The 13,232-nt window shown below is 49.1% G+C and overlaps 1 protein-coding gene across 1 annotated transcript in view; it reads left to right on the top strand.

Moving 5' to 3' along the window:
• The window catches only part of AFF3 (ALF transcription elongation factor 3), a 2,498,221-nt gene that overhangs the window by 152,023 nt on the left and 2,332,966 nt on the right, over window positions 1-13,232 (top strand). The window lies entirely within an intron of this gene.

The following is a 13,232-nucleotide window of genomic DNA, read 5'->3' as shown; positions in this document are numbered from 1 at the left end:
CGTCTCTGATGGCTAGGGGTTCACGTTCCGTAATGGGATAATTCCTCTCGTAAGGTGTCAACTTGCGAGAGAAGTAGGCAACGGGATGTATATCGCCGGAATGAGGACAATGTTGAGACAACACAGCACCAACTGCATAACCCGAGGCATCGGCCTCCACAAAAAACGGGAGATCAGGATCGGGATGTTTGAGGACAGGTGTGGAAGTGAAAGCGGCTTTTAACTGGTCAAAAGCCTTTTGGGTTTCAGATGACCATACATATGGCACCTTGGCACTCGTCAGAGAGGTAAGAGGTGCTGAAATCTCCGAAAAGCCGTTGATAAAACGCCTATAAAAATTTGCAAAACCCAGAAATGATTGTAATGATTTGACAGTTTTGGGCTCTGGCCATTCCAAAATGGCACAGATTTTAGATTGGCTCATACGAACCCCACTGCTAGTGAGATCGTAACCCAAGAATTCCACCTCTGAGGCGTGAAAGATGCATTTTTCAGCTTTTACGAACAAAGTGTGATTCCCTCAGCCGTTGGAGCAACGTTTTGACATGTAGTAAATGGTCTGTCTGGTTTTGAGAATAGATCAGAATATCATCCAGGTAAACTACCATGTACTGATCAAGGATGTCATGGAATATATCATTCATACATGCCTGGAAGGTGGCCGGTGCGTTACAGAGCCCAAAGGGCATCACCAAGTACTCAAATAGACTGTAACGTGTCTTGAACGCAGTTTTCCACTCATCCCCTCTTCTCATACGGATTTAATTGTAGGCCCCTCCGAGATCGAGTTTTATTGAATATTTTTGAGGATCCCAACTGATCAAGGAGAACAGAGATCAGGGGAAGGAGGTACTGGTTTTTCATGGTAGCTGCATTCAAGGCGCGATAGTCAATACAGGGACGTAAATCCCCTTCTTTCTTTGGAACAAAAAAGAGTGGGGACGCAACTGGGGATTTTGAAGGACGAATAAGCCCCATGGCAAGAGCCTTATCTATGTACTCTTTGAGTACTGCATCTTCCTTGAGAGTGAGTGAATACACCCTTCCAGCAGGTATCTTTATCCCTGGTATCAAGTCTATCGGACAATCATAGGCCCGAGAGGTAGAGATTCTGCCATACCTTTGTCAAATACGTCCAAATATTCTGCATAATGAGAAGGAACCATGGACGCGATGTTGTTTGATATTGCTCCAATATGCATGGTAGAAGATACCAGTGCCCTGGCAGGACTATCTTGGCTGATTCCAGGCAAGGAAGTGCACTGACTATTGCAAACCCTGGAAGGAAACTGGATCTGATATGTCGACCAATCAATGACAGGGTTGTGGAACTGCAGCCATGGAATACCCGGGATGACTTTGTAGGCCGGAGCTTTAATAATATCGAATGATGGGGGCGTGGCCTGGAGCCTACTCAACTGGAATGTCTTCCTGAGAGCTCCCGCCTGGCCCAATGCGCCTTTTCATAAAAACCCCACTTCCAGCCTCCGTTTTTCGCCGGGATTGAAACCTCCGGCAGGGGAACATCCCCTGCACCTACCGGCCAAGCGATCCCCGGCTTCATCCCGAGACCGCCATGATAGACCCCTCTACAGCCCCGGGGCCCACTCGGCGGCAAGATGGCCGCCGCAGCTTCGGGAATCGGAGGCCACCCAAGAGGGGGCGGAGCGGACACTGAAGCCCTGCCGATCAGCAACCGCCAGAGATGGTCTGGAGTGCACCTGCTCGTCGATCACTGCAGTGTCCCATTGCCTTGGACCCAACACCCAACCTCCCCAATCAAGCACTCCCGGAGACACTATCGCACCCCAGGAATCGAGGACGCCAACCCTAACCCTTGACGATCGAACGCGGTCGCCGACCGCGACCTCCGCTCCTCGGCTCCTCGGCTCCTGGCACAGAGGGATCGACTTTGTCCATGCTGAGCCCATCCATCACAGGCACCCCCCCAAACTCCCCGCAGCGCCAGCGAGTGCGGGCGACCGCACCAGAACCTTCGACACCCGCCCGCTCCCGGAACAGACCTGCTCCCCGGGCAGAGGCACAGCCAACTCTCATCCTCGTCGCCGGCGGTCCGCCACACAGCCGGCCTGCCTCTGCGCACCCACCACAGGAGGCCATCAGCCTTTACCATCGCCACTGGAGCCCGAGGACCCTGATTATAGCCCAGCCATCGAGCCCACCAGGAGAACGCGCGCCCAGAGCCCGCTCACAGGACTGCACCAGACCCACAAAGGCTCTGACTCACGGTCCTCCCTCTCCCTTCTCTGAGCACATTACAAGTGGTGTTACGGCCACCTAATCACAACACCTCCCACCGGTACTGGCACGTCTGCTTCCTCAGCTACAGCACCCCCGGGCCCGGGGGCCATCTTGCGGTCCAGAGCCCGCAGCACCCACCACAGCATCAGGCCCTCCTGCCACCCACACGCCACCATCAGAGTACAACCTCCACCCAGCCTCCTCATCAACTGCATCCAGGCCAACAGCCACCCGCTCCTCGTGTCTCCTGCCCCCCTTCCGGAACCGTCGCTCCATAGACCGGCAGGGGTTGCGGCCCCCAACATCCTCCCAGGCTGCTCCTGGTCGCAGGATACCCACGCACTCAAGACAGTGGCGGTACACTCCGCCACAGGGGACAGGAGGTAAGGAGTCGGGGGGAGAGCGGGAGGACAATCAGCCTACCCCGGGAGCATGGCAGAGGGGGGCCTCTCGGACTCGCTGGCTGGCTGGCTTAACTTTCCGAACCCGATACCCACCCGGGATTCCGGCGCAACCATTTCCCCTCTTACTGTGCCCCCACACCTCTGGAACAGACAACTTCCACTTCCCAGAGCTCCAACCCTAGATCCTCCCGAGCATCTCATAACTCTCACCACCTCGCTTATACGGAGCTACTGCCTCTCCCTGCAACCCCTCACGGCAATGTCTAAAAGCGGGAAAGCACCTAAACAATCGGACATTATCTCCCTTATGTCATCCGCGACCGCCGAAAGAGCAAAGAAAGTCGACCTTCCGGGGGAGACCATGAAAAATACCACCCCACCAACCACAGAAACAGATCCCACCCTGCCTCAAGCTGCAACCAAAGCAGACCTACAAGAGCTATTAGTAGCCCTAACCAGGGAAATTCAAAAAAGTTCCGAGGAAATCACTAAGAAAATAAACACTCTGGACAAAAGAATGGGGGAAGTAGAACAGCGAACCGCCGAAATCGAATCCGAAATCTGCGACCAAAGATTCGAAGATGAACACAACAAAGACCGGATAGCTGCCCTTGAAGCAAGATGTAACACCCTTGATGCAAAGCAGGAGGATTTGGAAAACCGATCAAGGAGGAACAACATCAGAATCCGAGGTATCCCAACCACGATCCCGGAGCCAGATCTGAAAGCCTATATATTGGATCTCTTTCGTTTCATCATCACCCTCCCAGACACCTCCCCCCTAGAATTGGACCGGGTGCACAGAATAACCCCAAGGAAATCCTCAACGCTCCCCCCGGATGTCCTGGCCAGAATACACTTCTTTCAAATAAAAGAGGACATTATGCGAGAAGCTAGACAAATGAAACAGATCACCTTCAGAGGTTCCAAGATCTCTCTTTACCAAGACCTAGCGAATACCACACTCCTGAAATGGAAAGCAATGAAACCCCTGACAACCTGGCTACAAGAAAAGAAAATCCCATACCACTGGGGTTTCCCCACTTCAGTAAAATTCAAATGGGAGGGAACACAGAGGCAAATACAGTCTTTGAAAGAGGCGGAGAAACTCATGGGCGTGAGCGGTGCCGACCCCAGCGCCGAACCCGAAGAGGCAACTCACCCTCCCCGAGACGTATCCCCAGGTGGGCCATGGTCCAAGTCCAACAGACGGCGCAGACTCAGAGGACCCCCGAAAACAGACGGCGACAGGGGCTGAACACTCAACAGCAGCTCCCCGGGGCAGGTAACAATGATTCCCTTAAGCAATGTTCTCCCAAGACCAAGGAGGGCCCTCCAATCACATCGCAAACAACCCTCGTGCTCCGACACGGAGAGGTATCCCCCGACGAGCTTACTCCCGGTTCATCTCGACGGCCCAGTTGGCCACACCGAGCGCATTGGTGCCACAAGTTCCCCAGTGGCAGTAGGTAGAAGTTCCATCTACCAGTTCGACGTTTGGAAAGGAGAAAAGACTCAGAAAGAAGTACGAAAAACTTGCAAGAATGCTTTACTCAGTTCGTTTATTCACTGGTCCCAGAGTCAACCATAGGCTCGGCAGCACAACATGCAACAACATTCAAAAACAAGCCCACATCTTGTTACACTCATCAAGCCTGATACATCCCCCACAGATCAGCCCAGGGACAAATCCCAAGAATCAGCCTCATCACAACGCCGCCAGAGACGACTAATACAAGCGAGTTAAGATTCCTCTCCTGGAATATCCAGGGGATGAACTCACCAAGGAAACGCAGATCGGTTGAGCACCGCCTGAGTCAACTGGCCGGAGATATCGTTCTACTGCAAGAAACGCACCTTCTAGCCGAGGATGAACGACGCATAAAATTCAAGAGATACAAACAGTCCTACTTCGCCACCTCCGGCTCAAAGAAAAGAGGGGTGGCAATTCTTCTCAGCAACAAAATTCCACTACTCAACATCACTACAAGAAGAGACCCAGACGGCCGTTACCTACTTCTCAAAGGTACCTTTGAAGAACTTCCCATCACGATAGCCTCAATTTACAGCCCCAATTCCTCCCAAAACAAGTTCTTAAATGACATCCTGCCAACAATTCAAGCTTTCAGAGAAGGACACCTATTTATCGGAGGAGATTTCAATACCATCCCTAACCCACAGCTTGACAAGACTCTCCCAGCCACGAACAATGATTACGTACAGGCCCTAGCCTTACTTAAGTTGTTCAGAGAAACAGAGACAGTAGACGCATGGAGAATACAAAACGGCGACACAAGAGATTTCACATACTTCTCCAACGTTCATAAGGGATTCTCAAGAATTGATCTAATTTTAATCCCCGGCATCCTACTCCCATGTGTCACTGATACGGAAATCCACACACGCATGATCTCCGACCACTCCCCGATATCTGTAAATCTAGCCATTTCAGGCCAGAAATCCCCCCCTCAAAGGTACTGGAAACTGAACGATGCACTCCTTCTAGATATCAGCATAAGAGCCGAAGTGGAGGACTCACTGATAAATTACTTTGAAGAGAACACCACACAAACATCCCACATCAGTACAATCTGGGACGCAATGAAAGCGGTGGTTAGGGGTGTACTAATAGGAGCCGGAGCTGAACAGCGAAGGATCTCAAACATAGCCCACTCCAAACTAGAAAAAGAAGTATCCCTCCACGAATCACAGCTAAAAGCTCAATACTCAAGGAATACCGAGCGGGCCCTGAGAAAGGCGAAAACTGCTTTGGAAATGCACTGTGCTGACCAGACAGCTAAATCCCTGGCGTACACAAAGCAATTTTACTACGCCAAAGGAAACAAAGCAAACAGGATATTAGTGCAAAAGCTGAGGGCACTCCGTAATCGGAACAACATGCTTAAACTACGAGGAGGGAACGGAAAACTGCTCTTCTCCCAAACGGAGAAAATGAACGAACTCCTGAGATACCATACAGCGATAATGTCCAGTGACCCACTAACACTAAATGAGCTACCAGAATATCTGAACGCACTTCCGCCCCGCAACCCCACACATCTGGAACATCTGGAGGCTCCCATTGAAGTAGAAGAAATTATTGAAGCCATCAAAACTCTCAAACCCTCCGCCCCAGGCCCAGATGGCCTAACCGCAGCCTTCTATAAAAAATTCGCCAGAGTTCTGGCCCCACAATTATCCGCTTTATTCAACTCCTTCCTATCCACGAAAACTGTCACGAAATCCATGGCCGAATCAATCACAATCCTGCTACATAAGACCGGAAAAGACCCTGAACTCCCAGAATCCTACCGGCCCATCTCACTCTTAAACAATGACGGGAAGATCTTCGCCAAGGTACTAGCCAGAAGACTGGGCCCAACTCTTCCAAGCCTAATCGACCGGGACCAAACAGGATTTATCCCTGGCAGAGGGACAAACGACAACATTCGACGAGTACTAAACCTAATTGAAGGCGCTCACAAAGCTAAAACAAAAATGGCGGTAATCTCATTAGACGCGCACAAAGCCTTTGATCGGGTGGACTGGGGATACATCCAAGAGGTCCTCCAACGCTTCGGCTTCGGCCCCAACTTCACAGCATGGGTCATGGCTAACTATCAAATTCCCACCACACAGCTCCGAGTTAATGGCACAAGGTCCGAACAGATCCGCATCACAAGAGGCACCAGACAAGGCTGCCCGCTCTCGCCCCTGGTCTTTGCTCTATCAATGGAGCCTTTCGCCGCTAGAATCAGACAAAATGAAACCATAAAAGGAATCCAAGTGGGTAATCACGAGTATAAAATCGCACTCTATGCCGACGACGTGCTCTTAACGATTACAGACCTGGCGGCCTCCCTAGGGACACTATGGAAAGAGATAGAGGAGTTTGGCACCATGTCAGGATTCAAAGTCAACTTAACCAAATCCTCAACACTACCCATCAACCTAACCCACCTGGACGAGGCCGCCCTCGCACCGCTCTCACCAATTCCCTGGGCCAAAGACGCCATAGGATACCTCGGGGTCCAGATCACCGAAAACCCAAAGCGACTATACTCAAAGAACATCCCACAATTACTTAGCACCCTTCAAAATGATCTCAAAAGATGGAAACAACAAGAAATCTCATGGTTTGGACGAATCTCAGCGGTAAAAATGAACCTAATCCCCAGATGGATATACCATTGCGCAGCCCTGCCTATACAAATCCCACCCCCAGCCATACGTGCACTACAGAAGAAACTAATGGAATTTGTCTGGGGAGGGAAGAGGCCCAGGATCAACAAACGAATCATGATGAAAGGCAAACCTTCAGGAGGAATGGGTGTCCCTGACCTAGCCAGATACTTGCTAGCAGCTCAACTATCACACGCATTCGCTTGGGTGCAGGAAGCTGACCCCCCGCTATGGCGTCAAATTGAGGAGTCCTGGTGCCCAGTCCCCCTATATGATCTCCCACACCTACCACCGCTAAAGCCTCAAACCAACTCCGGGCCACTGTCGGCCACGACCATCACAACCCAATGCTGGAAAACCGCAGCTCGGAAATGGGGACATTGCAGCCCCCTAGGACCCTTGTCACCTATCTGGAACAACCCGGAGTTTACCCCCGGAAACCCGCCACGAGATTTTCACGCTTGGATAGCGGGGGGTCTGGCAAAAACTAGCGATTTTATCGAAGAAGGCCTACCCATCACCTTCGAGAGATGCAAATCAAAATTTGGAGTGGGGGAACGGGAAAGATTCCGATACTCACAAATCAGACACTGGATCTCGCACAGAAGAACCCGGGACAAATGCTCGAGGGAACCATCAGCTCTGGAGATCACGTTAACTTCCCCGACCAACAAAGGGAAAATAGCTACCATATACCGGCTCCTAGAAAGATCGGACCCAGCAAAGAAAGAAAAATATATGACGGAATGGGAAAAGGATATGGGCCGTGAAATAACATCAGAAAGCTGGGGGCAAATCTGGTCCAGACTACATAAAAGCTCACAATGCGTCACGAACAAGGAAGGAGGCTACAAACTGTGCTACAGATACTACATCACCCCCGTCCAAATCCATAAAGCCAACCCGGACTTTCCCGCCACATGCTGGTGAGGGTGCCAAATCCCCGGATCTCTCTATCACCTAGTTTGGAGCTGCCCTAAGGCAGAATTATACTGGAAAGAAGTCCTGAAACACATCAAAGATATCTCTGGCCTCTCCATCCCTTGGGACCCAGGAATTGTCCTCCTGGGCGAAACCGGCGATGGAGCATTCCCAATCTCAGGTCACATTTCCCGACTATGCAACCACCTGCTATTAGCCGCAAAGATAGCTATGGCTCGATTATGGAAGGACAAAAATGGCCCCTCGATCGCCCTATGGTGGGCCAAATGCTGGGAGATTGCAGTAGCGGAAAAAATCACGGCAATCCGCTCGGACTCCCTGAACAGATCCCTGAATATATGGGACCCATTCTTGGACTATGCGGCCAAATACCCAACCCTCACCAGGAGACCTCCACTTACTAGATGGCTCCAATGTAGCCCTCTCTATTAATCACCGTCCAATCCCCGAACATACCGGATCAGAAGGAACAAGTACCCAGAACTCTTCCACCCAGCGCCACATCCAGAAACCGTCCACCATTTCCTCCATCCTCCGACTCACATTGGGCTACAAACGCACTAATTAAATATTGAAATTGTAATATTTTACATTGTGGCATGTAACACTATATCCTGCAAGATCAATAAAATGTTGTTATGAAAAAAAATAATATCGAATGATATCACTTCTGTATGGCCTTCATCAGTGCTCATATGCAATGGAACCGTCTGATGAGTTACCTTTCCAGAGACAAGGATCGAACCGTCCACCGCATTAACAGTTTCAGGTACGGTTTTGCGAATTAGCGGTATGCCTGACATAGGGGCAAAGCATTGGTCAACATAGTTACCGGTTGCTCCCGAATCTATCACTGCCATTGCCTGAAACAAACGGCTTTGGTTCAAAGAAAATGTAACAGGAAGGCGGACCAGCTGAACCGGATCCTGTATCTGAGAGTCCAAAGTTGGTCCTCCCGACGTAGGGACTCCATCTACTGTCGGGATTTGGTGTTTCCTGCCTTTCTCTTAGGTTTTTTGGGACATTTGGGCAGCAGATGATCAGAGGCCCCACAATACATGCAAAGATTGTGCGATCTGCGGTATTCTCTTTGAGCAGGCATGAGTGGACCCCTAACCACACCGATCTGCATAGGTTCTGGTGCAGGGAGTCTCGAGGATGATGAATCCGCAGGGGCTGAGGCGAATAGAGCAGGTTTCTTCTCTCCGCACCTTTCAGCTTTACGGGCATCAATCTGAAGGACTAAATCAAGCATTTCCCCGAATGCTGTGGGAACCACTGGAACAGTGGAGAGAATGTCCTTTAGTTTGTCCTAGAGACCTTAATAGAAGACTGCAGTCTTCTTTTCTTCGGGTCAATCTGTTTACGCTGCCAGCTGATTAAAGCAAGCCAGATAAACCAATAGAGAATTGTTCCTTGTCGATGCTTCAACAGTTCCAAGTCGGTAGCTTGAGTAGTATAACATGTATCAAATACTTTACTCAACATAGCTAAAAGGGCATCGCAATTGTAGAGAACATGACTATTTAATTCTAACAATGGATTTGCCCAGGCGGCAGCGGTGCCATCCAAATGTGACAAAACAAAATCCGCCTTAGTCGTGGAAGTAGGGAATGAAGCAGGACGACACAAGAAGTGCAGCTTGCACTGATTAATGAAGGTCCTGTATTGTTTAGGATCACCCAGGAAGCGTTCAGGAGGAGCCAGAGGAAACTTGGTGGTAAGCATGATAGGACTTGATTCCTGTGTGGGAGCTGGAAAGCCGGACCCCGAAGCAGTAGCACCAGTGCCTGAGGCTGGGTTAGTTACGAAGGCCTGGATAGCATCCATACGTTGACGTAATGCCTCTTGTGCATTGGTCAAGTCAGTTTGTAGATCCGTGACCATTTGCACAATCTGATTCAACGCATCAATGGTCTCCAAGGACATTGTTAGGCTGCTAATTCTGTTACTCACTGCTGCGTAAACAGGTCAGGAAGATAGATAGATGACCTTGGAGACGATATGTACACAGGAATCGATATTCAGCCTCCAATTCCAGCTCCCCTGAGTACAAGACTCAGGCTTCCTCAAAGAGGGGCTCTTCTTTACAACATACCTCTCTGCTGTTTCTATTGGAACAGGCAGAGGTGTCAGTTGAATAAAAGAGCGGAGAGAACACACACCGTCAATACCAATGCTGCAAAGGAATACAAAGATATTAGACAGTGCTGAGAAAACAAGTAAGCAATCAAGCACAGTATTGGACAGGAAATACCTAGGCAGGGATTGGAATGGAACTTTCCCCGGGATGGACCTACAAGTAAAAAATTAAACCCAAATGAGTGAATTAATCTAAACTTCTTCCTATAGAGAGTTTTTAGCCAAAACTACAGACCTGAATTGTGGGACTCTCAAGAGTTAACGATTTCCAGGCTTGGAGAAAACGACAGGAAAAAATACTAAACAGGTAAGTTAGTACAGGGAAGTAAACCCGGGCGGCACGAGGGTCACGCTAGAGCCGGGTTGGTGCAGGATCAGGAGAGCGTCAATATGCACTTTGAAAATAAGTTCATTGAGTGTTGTAGTTCAATGAATGTCCCAAAATCCAGTAGAGAGGAATACCAACAGAGCAGTAGGTAAATGAGGTACAATAGTCAAAGATGGTGCTGGCAGAAATAGCAGAAAACAAACACAGTTAGTTACCTGAAACACACGCTTCCCAGACGAGGGTTGGAGCAACTGGGGTGTTCCGAGTAACCGCTGATGAATGTGTTGCAAAGACAGCAGAAGCAGGGAAGGACAATCCAAATAACGTTCCGCGTCAAATACCAGAAGATCACGACAATGATAAGGACGGAGAGAAGGCAGTCCAGGAACAGTCCCGGTCGATACCGTAGCGGTCTATAAGAAGTACCAATGGAATAGAAGACGTAACAATCCACAAGTTCGAGCGTGGGTCGGAACCAGGAGATCAAGTCGGGATTTTGTGACAAGATTTCACATAGGAAAACAGACGTAACCGCAAATAGTAAGAAACACTAATTAGCAGCAACAAGCCCTCTGGAAGACGGCAGTTTTAAACCCATAAGGGGAGCGTGCCTTGTTGTACGTCTTCACGCACGAGACATGTCAGCTGACACGGGTTCCGCCATAGCTTGTAAAAGTGCCATGGCAACCTGTATCTGCTCCACAAAGCAGCCTGTGAATGGGACGTACTCTGCAGGGAAGTTTTTCCTCTGCCAAAGTGTAACACGTCTCCCATGAAACGGTTTTTGAGGGAATGGCGGGCTCCGATATGGGGAAGGAGTACACGTGCAGCTGTGCCAGTGCTGTTTCATTTTGTCCAAAATATATCCTTGTACACAACCTTTAAAGCGGCACAAATGTTCACCAATTTCTCCACTTTGACTTCCACGCAGTCTATTTCCCTATGTACAGTTTCTTTCCTTTCCTATGCACGTATGCTGCTGTGGAAGGGTTGTCGCTTGTACTGCCTTGCTTTCCTTTCCAATATGTTCTCTTATCGAAAAAAGAATGTGTTTGGTGAACATTAAGCAATATATATTACATCATTATGGTTCACAGCACTGTGCATACCAGTGGGGTTACTATAGAAAGTGATTGGGTTATGAGGGACATTTTTATCCTGCCACTCTAAGGTGCTTGCCATTGCTGTGTTACAAAAAGACATGTTATGCTTCTGTACTATTGCATACTGCAGAACCTGTGCAATTATTAGACAAAGTTTAGGGTCCTTACTACATTGTAGTGACGTTCAGGTCTTACCACTTTCCAGTCGTTACTATAGCCGTTCGTTTTTTGTTCCCCTTTACAGTAGCAGTGCGGTAAGATTGGTGAAGGCAAACGTCACTTTTGTTGTTGATGTATTCCGTTATGGAGTATTCCCCATGCCTTTGTCCTGTTTGCTTCATATGTACACAATTTGAAAACCTACTCTATTTTCCCTTGCAATTCTTGCACATGGTGCTGTTTGTCTATGTTCTTTGCTTTTGATAATTGGTACCACTATGTAAGAGAGCACCGGCCTTTCTCAGCAGGTTGGACGCCACACGATCTCCAGAAACAGACGCAAAGTCTGCGACTGCTGTCCGCACTAACTTGGTGTCAGCAGTTGCACTATGTTTCACAGTTCTTGTTTACAAACTAAGGGTATCCTGCTAAAAACCAATGAAATTCACTGACAAAAAATGTTGTGAAACGGATGTTATGATTAAGTTGCACTAGTAAAAACTTATGCAATTCAAAGGACAAATGCTACAGGGACGTTATGGTTACAGGTAAAACCGAAAACCCCCAGAAATTCGCAAGTTATGGTCAGCTAAGCAACCATAACTAACACTACCCTTGTGCACTCCAATGACTAACTCCCATGACATCAAAGATGACATCACAAATGTCATTCATGACATGACTGATAACACAACCAAAGGCATTAACATAGCCCCGGATCTTTTCCAGGCCTATCAATACTCCTGCAAGGCAGCAATTGCTTGAATGGGGCTACGGCTTCTGCTTTCACTATTGCCTTGTGTAGCATGCAAGCACGGTGGGTGCCATGTGTGCGGTGGGAGAGAGTAGAAGGTTGGGAGTACAATGAAACACAAAGGAAGCTTTTTACGTAGTTGGTTGATGCATTATTAGCAGATTTAGATAGACGGAGGCACCAGTAACGTTGCAGCCGATGTCAATACCCCGATAGCGGAGTAACATGGCATGTGTGCTTTAGCACTTAACAAAGAGTGCTACAGGGGAAGTGAAGGCTTGCTACTCAGAAGCACTCGGCCATTGTCCGCTGGAAATGTAGTGCTACCTGGCAACGTTGGCATACCCAGCTCTTGATTTCTCCTGACCTTGACAGCAGGGCAGGGGTGGTTCGCTACTCAGTGGCATTTGGCCATTGCCCATTGAACATGTAGTGCACCTGGGGCAAAGCTGGAATACTCAGCTTTCTATTTCTCCTGACCCTGACAGCCGGAGAGGGGAGGTTCGCTACTTAGATGCATTGGGCCATTGCCCATTAGAATTGTAGTGCACCCGGGGCAAAGCTGGCATACTCGGCTCCTGATTTCTCCTGACCTTGACAGCATGGCCACCTGGATGGGGCAACTCTGGTGAGCGGGTCTGGGGAGCTATTTCTTGCTATAAAGCAACTGTTAAGGGAATGGTACAGAGGGAGGTCTCTGACAGAGCCCTCTTTTGTGGAAGAAAAGTGTGTGATTTTAGCAGCAAGGCGACTCATCCTTCTGATGGCTCGTGTGGTGACTTAGATGTTGTGCTTGCCATGTGCGGGACACACCACCGGTCACAGAAGTGTGAGGGATGCCTGAGGACCCAAAGATGGCACAAATGACAAGAGAAAGAGGATAAATAGAGGAAGTCGAGTAAAAAAGAGACCTAAAAGGAAGAGAAAGTTACCAAGGAACACCAGGGTGTTGGTGC

This window comes from Ambystoma mexicanum, chromosome 7p (genome assembly GCF_040938575.1).
Source record: "Ambystoma mexicanum isolate Mex_15411 chromosome 7p, UKY_AmexF1_1, whole genome shotgun sequence".
Classification (NCBI taxonomy): Eukaryota; Metazoa; Chordata; class Amphibia; order Caudata; family Ambystomatidae; genus Ambystoma; species Ambystoma mexicanum.
Note: the sequence above shows the minus strand (reverse complement) of the source record. Positions and strands in the feature narration are given on the sequence as shown.